The 8983-nt window shown below is 48.6% G+C and overlaps 1 long non-coding RNA gene across 1 annotated transcript; it reads left to right on the top strand.

Moving 5' to 3' along the window:
• The first annotated feature begins 4316 nt into the window (after positions 1 to 4316).
• LOC110345256 (uncharacterized) lies at positions 4317 to 7480 on the top strand. Its single transcript, XR_002388459.2, has 3 exons — positions 4317 to 4581; positions 5036 to 5182; positions 5996 to 7480. It is a non-coding gene; the product is annotated as an uncharacterized LOC110345256 (long non-coding RNA).
• Positions 7481 to 8983: the final 1503 nt, after the last annotated feature.

Below are 8983 nucleotides of genomic sequence, written 5' to 3' on the forward strand. Positions count from 1 at the left end.
GTGTGTGCATGGGAAACATATCCTTCCCTCCTTGACGAACTGACGCGCTGGAGAGCAGCAGGCGCAAGCACAGGGTGGTGGCACTGCTGGTGATATAGCTGGAATACGTGAAAAAATTTAAATAGCATCAAGGGCCTGGCCTACCCTCAGCCCCGGCAGGAAATTCAAGGGTAATGTAACACTTTGCTGTTAAGTAATGCCATTGGAATAAAGGCATGTTCAGGATGACTTTTGGCTTTAACTGGGAATTTCTGTTTCATTTGCTTCCAAAAAGAACTTTTTTATCCTCCCTAAAGTTCTTAACTCGTATTTCAAAAGTCCTTGTCGCTATATAAACATGATATATATACACTGGCCTTGAATTAAAGCTGTATGGCACAGAATATGCTGGAAAATAAGTTCGGGACCTCAGTTTTAGCCATCGGGCTTTACGGAAGGAGCTTTGTATAATGAAAGAGCAGGTTACAGACCTCAATCACCTATTTAGCCACCCAGCCTTGCACGGATTATTTGACCTCTGGGCTTACAATAACACCTACTCAGAGGGTTTTGCAGACATGAAAGGCTGGCACACAGTAGGGCTTCTCCTTCTTTCTATACTTCTTAGCTGGGCCTGTCTTTCCTAACTCAGAGTGGAAAAGCACTAACACAGAAAACCAAAATGTGGCTCTGTCTGAATAACTTGAACAGGATCTGACTGATCCCACCTTTTGGTTTGAAGCCTCCTTTGCTGTCCGGAAAGCTGGGTTTTAGGATGAACTGAATGAGGCCTTCAGCTTCAAAGGGCCTTTCGCTAACTGGAGCAACTCTGACTAACTCAGGAATGGTGTGGGAGACTCTTGACCCACGGGAGAAATTGCCGGAGGATCTGCAGATGTTCAGCCGAGAGAAGACACTGTGGGGACATGAGAGCTGTCTCCAAATATTTGAAGGGTAATGTCATGTGGAAGAGAAATTAGATTTATTCTGCATGACTCTGTAAGTGGAGACAGATTCCAGTTTTATATATAGAAAACCTTTATTAAAAAGTAAGATGGTCAAGAAGTGATGCTATCTTCGGAGGTAGACTGGGTCCCAGCTCTAGAGGGATTCTATCAGAGGACAGCTGTCCACTCCCTGGGAGCTGAACAGGAAATTCTGCAGAGAAAGTGCTGGTGGACACGACCTCCAGGGCTTTTCTTCCAGGTCAGGGAGGCTGCAGCTCAGGTGGGAAGATAAATGCACGGTTTTGCAGCAGAACCTAATAAAGAAGAGCCATGAAAAGGAGGGGCACACACACAGGGGAGGACAGGTTATGCGAACTTCAACCTTCTATAACAAAAGAATGCCACGCCACACTGAAGAGGGGGGGAGGCTTTAACTGCTGCCAATGAAAACATTCATACTTTATTGTATCGTATTTTACGCGTTCATGTAGACACAGGGACCAAGTGAAACTGAACCAAGATCTTAGGCATTGAATTACATTTTAATTTCACCTTCTCCATTCCCTGTGATTTTGACGTTAAGTAATTAAAAATGAACCAGGACCTCTGCCCTGCTCATTTTGGGGGACTTTTGCTTCTCTCTTCACTTGCAAGCCTCTGCAGTTGTTGGTCAACTGCTTTGAACAATTAAACATTAAAGCCGCTGACAGCATAAACAGGAAGCTGGTATTTCGGTGGAAGTTCCCAGGAACTTTATACCACTGACCACGGAAGCCAAGAGAGAAAGGAAATAGGAAAAACAGCGTAAATACCTGGGTGACTAATGACTGCGCACTCCGCGGGCTTTTCTGAACGTATCATGGGAAGGCTCCTGCAGGGGACACACCCTGAAGGCCCAGCGGGAGTGTCCCGCCGCCGCACCTCACCTCGGGGACTGCACTCGCGTGCGTGGCGCGGGCGGCGACCTCCCTGACTCGGCGTTCCTGGGCCTCTCCGGCCTCCGGCTGTTCAGGATTCTAAGGCCTCCGCTCTCCTCGTTCACGCGGAGGGAGAGGCCTAAGAGGATTCAGGATCAAGTGGGCACGTTTGCGCCGCCCTTTCTGAAGAGGCAGCTGGAGCGCGGCTTTGTGCCGGGCCCTTTGTGCGCGCGGCCTCCCGGGCCTCGGGCTCCCAGGCTGCAGGCCGCCGGCGTCCCCGTGCTGGCCACCTGCGCGGAGACTGACAGCGGCCACCGCGCCTGCCCGCGCCACAGGGGCATCTGCTCTGCTCAGCGTGGAGCACTGGCCCGGGCACCGAGCCCCTTGCTTGGCGCTGTCCGCGGGCTGGGGCGCTGAGGCCCGGGATCCTTAGCTCAGCCTGTGTCCCGCTCCTAGGTGACCAAACCATGCAGAAGGGGACAGACAGGGCGGGCCTCTGATCGCTGAGCATGCTGGCGCGGTTGAAAAATACGGTGCAGGTTTACAAAGTATCGCAGTAAAAGTGCATCGCCCTGGACCCCCTCGAGGCCCCCGCCGGCCCTGCGCGGTTGCCCCTGCGCTGCCTCCGCCAGGGTCCCCAGGCCTGCAGTCCTGCTGCCCGCCGTCCGCCCCAGTTCACAAGGCTTCGGCTCTCGGTGGTTTGAACTCTGAGGAAGGCCCGGAAGCCGCGCCTGCCAGACCTGGGGGACGCTCGGTCCTGTCTTCGCTGGGCAGCAGCTCTCACCCCGCTTAAGACCCTGGGGCAAGAGCACTTCCAGAACTGCTTCACACAGCGCCCAGAATGACGGGTATATTCCAAGCCAGAAGGGGTATTTTGAGGAGGATTAATGGCAGTGTGTCTTTTTACTGCAATAAATTTTTAAAATTTTAACAGTTGCTGTATATTTTATATCTCTCTCACGTGTGTTTAAAACGACACTGGAAAATGAACCTGTGCCCACGGCCAAGGACTAATTACTTTGTTCTCTCTTTTCCTCCTCTGTTCCCTTCCTCCCTCTCTTCCGGTCACAGACATTGTACTCGGTTGCCTTACTCGCTCCGGGTCACGCAGTGGACTAGGGACGCAAAACAGGAGGCGCCCGCCTGCAGGGTTCTCCTCGCTGCGTGAGAGCGCAGGGTGCAAGGAGACAGGACACGGGACTCGAGCCAGTCGGTGCTTTCCGTGGACCGGTCTGCAGTGGGTGCTGGGAGGGAGGCAGGGAGGTCCGAGGGAGCCAGGAGACGCCACAGTGGACCGCTGCCTGGACTCTCCCTCGCCTGCACACCCAGCCCTGCACCCACTCACAGCTGCATGCATACCTCCTGCCCATTTTCTCAGGCCTCCAGTCTTCCGGCTAAGCGTCCCGTAGTCATCCCTACTTCTTTTGTGTGATGCCGCATTCAGTTAGGCCAAGTTCATCAGCCCCGAGCGCTACAGGCATCTTGAGACCGAGCCCGGCCATTCTGTACAGAGCCTGGCCCATTGTGTTCCCTAACACTGGTTGAACTGATGAATAATCAGACTTCAGTGAATGAGAAACCGTCCATGCATTTTCTGTTTGCTAAGTGAGGCCAGGACTGGGCCTGCTCCACTCTGGATACCAGCCGGGACTACCTGGGAGGAAATGGATACCGTTTAGAATTTATTGTTTTGTTTCATTCTGCAGCATGGTGATTTAGAAACACTCTTCTGCCAAATAAGCAGCAGTCTGGCGCTGCTCAGAGAGGGTTACCCTGACAAATGAGGTTTGAGCTGCAGCTTTCGAAGAGCTTTAAAGGAGTTTTCACGGGGGCCCCACGCAGACTGCTGTGTTTGAGGAGCATCTAAACATTTTGCAGCTGGGGATGGGGATTAAGCTAAATGGTAACGCCGTGCACCATTTCTCCGCATTCCTTCCAGGCCCTGGGAGGTGGAAGAGGAGCCAGCAGGGGGGAGCTGAGCAAGAATAATTTGCACTAACGAAGGTGGGCTGCGTCCCTTTGGATTCTTTGTTATACTGTGTGACAAGTTTGTTTTTGTTGTTTAACATTGAGGATGTAGATTACCAAGGCATGGCTGGCGCTTAGTCCCCCTTTAACTGCAGGGAATACTTTGCGACCCCCATACACTGTGGTTTTTCCTATATACAAATACCGATGATGACGGTCATATTATAAATTTGGCAGTTTGAGTAACAATAACAACACATAATGAAATAGAACAATTACAACATACTGTAACAAATGGTACTTAAAAGGTATGAACTATTTATTTCTGAAATTTCCCATTTAATATATTCAGACTGTGATCAGCAGTAGTAAACCAAACCACAAACCCCACCCCCAAACTCTTACAGGTTCAGGGGTGGGATTTTGGAAGGTACTGGAGCATGGGGGACATGATAGTTGAATGTGGGGCCCAGACTACAAGGGTGTGACCCGGAAGGGAATCCTTCCTGACCCTCTCTTTGCTCTCTGGCTCCTGGACACTGACCTGGGCAGCTTTCCTCCACCCAGGCCCTTCGACCATGCCCTACAGCTGACTGCGGACTGCAACCATCCCCTCTTCTAAATTACGCATTTCAGGTGTCTGTCTGTCCCAGTGATGAGGAAAGTGACCAAGACATGGAACTACTCCTTAGTGCCTGAGTTTGGATCCAGCTCCACCATTTCTTTGCTTTATGGTTTGGGAGGCATCCCTTGGCATCTCTGGACCTCAGGTATTTTATTTGTGAATAGAGATGATAATATCTAACTTAACTGTTAAGATTTTTATAAAGTTCTTATATCCATTTAGAATTCTCCTAAGTATAAACTTCAGGTAAATGCTAATGATTGACTGATTAAAATTAAATTTCCCATCTCTAACAGGCTATATTCTCAAGGCAGGCATTAGTGGGGAGTGATCATGAAAGACTGTAGCTTGTGGACCAGTTTTTCTCTGCTGGTTGCCTTTGAGCTCCAGGAAAGCATTCTACACCTTCACTGCTATTTTTCCAGCTTGAAGGGTTCTGTTTTTTGTTTGTTATTTGTATTGGGCATTGAACTCAGGACCTTGCACTTGAAGGGCAGGTGAGCTAAATCCCTGGCCTGAAGGGTTCTGGTTTTAAAAAGCATTTCTTGAGCTCTTCCTCCAAGTTCATGTAGTGATTTCACTGCACTTTATTCTCCAAGAGAGAAGTGGAGCCGCTGTACATTGAGATTCAAAAAACCTGCCTCCAGGCAATTCTCCCGGGACTGGTTTAGCAGCCAGTGGCAGAGGCCTCTGTAGTCTGGAGAACCACACTGTTGTGACCAGTGGGACCTGCTTTCCGTGAATCAGTGAGTAGGATCTTACCTCATTTGCTGTAGCTTAATTTGATCTTAAAAGAATCGGTAGTGGAGTCTCAGAGAAGAAAACTTCTCAGGAGCTCTGTTGGAGGACAGTGTGAAAATTGACATCATTTAAAAGCCACACTGAAACTGCCCTGCCTAGAAGAATCTACTTCTGGAAAACCAGCAGGGGCCTGAGTGTGAGCGTGGGAGTGGGTTCTGGCCCAGGTGTGCCCAATGGGGGTCCGATCCCTTCCACTCTTTCTGGAGTAGGACATCAGCGTGGGCAGTGTTTGCTAGAGGAGACACGGGAATAAATCTGTTCTCAGAATTTCTGACTCTCACTTTGACATAGGAAGCAAATAACATACTTCTCAAATGTTGGCTGTGTTTGGGGACAGATTCTCAATGCCTAGGACAGTGCTTGGGACAAGTGTTCTGGGGGTTTTTGACTTGTGAACCAGCGATTTGCTAATGACCTAAAGGATTCTAAAAAGATGCTTTTAAAGAAACAGGCAGCTTTCCTCCTGGAGTGTGCACCCAGCACTTCTTGGGTGCTGCCTCAGCGCCTCTGGGTGTCCCCTGTCCCTTTGTCAACCGCTGCTGCAGGCTCAGCTTCTTCCCGTGGGTGCGGCTGTGGAGACCTTGCCTCCTGTCTGTGCTTGCACCCCTGCTGGAGCTTCCAGCCTTCTCAGAGCTCCTCTGCACCCCATGGGGTCCAGGCCTTGGTCATCCCAGAAACACTGAGGGAGTAGGTTTTGAGGGCAGATGACCAGTTGAGCCTAAGTCCGCATGCATAAATGCTTTCCTCTCTTCTTCCAGACAGACAGTTGTGAAACATCTCTCCTGCAGTGCCTCAAGCAGCCCAGAAGGATCCAGGAGCCACCACCAGGACCTGTGCCCAAGCTCATCATGCCTTCATGTACTGGGTTTCCCTCCTGCTGGCCTCTGGCTCCTGCTGGACGGCTCCCACCTCCCAGTAAATATTTCCGCTCAGGATCTGCCATCGGGGATGGGGGTGGGGTCTAGGCTGAGACCCAGGCATTTGGGCTATTTTCCTTTTAACTGAATGGAGTGATAGCATCTAGACTATCTTCATACCTGCTCGTTTCAATTTTCTGAATACAAAAAGTCTGCCCTTCTTTCACTGTGACTTTCCATCCAGTTAAGTGTGTGAAACAGTTTACAGGGTGTGTCGGTTTCCTGTCACCCCACTGCAATAAAACACCTAGGGCAATTAATTTATAGGGAGAAAAGTTTTATTTTGGCTCGTGGTTTTGGAGATTCTATTCTACGCAGAGGCAGCCGCCTTGCTTTTAGACCAGTGGCAGGGCACCACAGCATGGTGTGAGCACACGGTGAGCAAATCCAGCCCCTTTGAGGCCGGGAAGAATGAAAGAGGGAAGGAGTGGAGTCCTGCAGTTCCTCTCCAGGCCACACCCCGGTGACCTAAGGACCACCCACTGGGTTCCACCTTTAAGCATCCACGAGCTCCCTGGTGCCTCCAAGCCTTCAGCACGTGGGCTTTGGGGTCTCTCAGCGTCCAAACCACAGCATGGGGTTACCCGTATCTTTGCTTTGCATCCTGTGGACCTTAGTGAGTGTGGTGAAAGATGACATCTCCGTGGGTCACAGGGACCCAGAATGGAGTCTGCAGCTCACATCTGGCAACCGCTCAGGAACTCTGGCCCTGTGCTTTCCACCACTAACTTTAATCTGGCTCTGCTTTATTTTTCCAAGCTATATTTTTAACTTCCTGCTAGGTTTTCACTTGTTCATTTTATCCAGCTCTGTTTATGGATTTGAAGTGTATAAACAAGCAATGACTGATGTGAGTAGAGCTTTAAAATTTTCATAACACATAAATGAGTAGGCCTTTAAAAAAAGTCATACAGCCCAAATGTCCCAGAGTTGCGTATGATACTTTTACTATGTGGAAAAGCTCTTAGAAATGATTAGACAATTACAAGTTTTAAAAAATATTAGCATGAAAGCTTTAACATCATCATCTGGAGACCATTTATTGAATTTTTTAATTTCTAGAAGGCCCCTGGATTCATATATACCTGTGAATTTATGACTACTTTTTTGATAATAAGGAGGCAGGCAAGAAATGGGGAAGTTAAAAATATAACAAAAAATACAGCCTGCCACAAGTCTACAGTTTGATTGTGGGCTGATAATTTCATTTGTGTGTCTCACTCTCCTCCTTTTTTGCCTAAAATATAAGAAGATTGGACTTGGGGTATGGTTCAGTGAATAATGCTTACCTAGCATGTACAGCACCTTGGTGCATTGATCTCCAGCGCCACAAAAATAAATACATAAATGAAATCAAATAAAATATTAAAATGTTGATTTTGGCTTGTGTCAGTATGGGCCACATTATCAAGTTTAGACATGCATAAAATTTTATTTTATTTAGGTTTTTTTTTTGGTACCGGGGATTGAACTTGTGACCTTGCACTTGTGAGGCAGGCAGCAGAACCACTGAGCTAAATCCCCGGCCCATGCATAAAATTTTAAAGGCTAACTGTGGACACACTATTCACAATCACAACAATTTCAAATGTAGTAACAGAAGATTGGTTCCAAACAATAGCTAGACAATCCCAGCTTGAGCTTCTTATACTGGGGATGCAGTATGGCTGTGGAACTGGCCGATACCCAGAAGGTCCTGAGAGCAGGGGAAGGGAGGACTGTTACTGTTCAAGTGTGCCGAGAGCAGGGCTGGAGGGCACTGTAGTCCACCTTGGCCCTTGGCTATGGGTCGCCCAATGGGCTCCTTTCCGGGCCCCCAGAGAAGTGGTGCTTCACAGTTGATGAGAGAGTGGGACACGGATTTAGGCTGCAGGACTCCTCTAGGGTTTGGTTAGGACTCCTGGGAACTAAGCAGCACACTCTGTGCAGCACCCTTCCCCCATCAAGTGATCTAATATCCAGGGGACGTCAGTAGGGGGGTGCAGAGCAAAACTGAGAAGAAGGGCCAGGAGCTCAGCCATGCCTCCCTCTGAGGATGCCTAGAAATAATTGGTAGGGAGGAAGATTTTCAAGGAGGAGAGATCTGTTTTTATTTTTGGTACCTGGAATTAAACTCAGGACCTCGTACTTGTGAGGCAGGCAGCAGAACCACTGAGCTAAATCCCCAGCCCCAAGGAGGAGAGATCTTCATTAATTAGGTACAATCAAGAGTCAGTGTCAGTCTCCCACCAGGAAATAATTTATTACTCTAGCTGCTGGAATGGCTGCTGGAAGATTGCCTTCAGCTGCTAGTTCTCTTTGGACTCAGCTGAGGGGTCATGTCCCCTCTTAGGGACCAGCCACACCAATAGTTTTTACTCCACTGTGTGGCATGGTCAGAGGCATTCCAGGACATCACATTGAAAGTAAAAAATAAAGTTTGGAATCTTGTACCTCTCTACAAAAATGGAAGCTTGAAACTTTATGGGTACATTTGGATTCTGGAAAAAGCATATTACACACCTGGGAATAATGCTTCAATCTGGATATTGTTTATAAGTTCAGAACTTTGAAAGCACTCTAAGAGAAGAAGTGTGCATTGCATCTAGTATGCAATGGGAGTAGCCCTGCCACTTGGGCCATATGAGCTTGCAGACCTGCTGGTATTAGAGGTACTAGTGGTGAGAAAATACATTGATACGGTTTAAGTCTAAAATGTCCCCAAGAGCATCCTGTGTTTAGAAGTAGGGCTTTTAGAAAGGGATTGGATTGTGGGGGTGCTACACTCATTGGTGGATTAATCCATTGATGAGTTCCTAGTTGAATGTGCTGTTAGAAGTTGGGCCCCAG

The sequence above is a fragment of the Heterocephalus glaber genome, unplaced genomic scaffold (genome assembly GCF_053883595.1).
Source record: "Heterocephalus glaber isolate CG9 unplaced genomic scaffold, H.glaber_assembly_v1.0 deba00000738, whole genome shotgun sequence".
NCBI lineage: Eukaryota > Metazoa > Chordata > Mammalia > Rodentia > Bathyergidae > Heterocephalus > Heterocephalus glaber.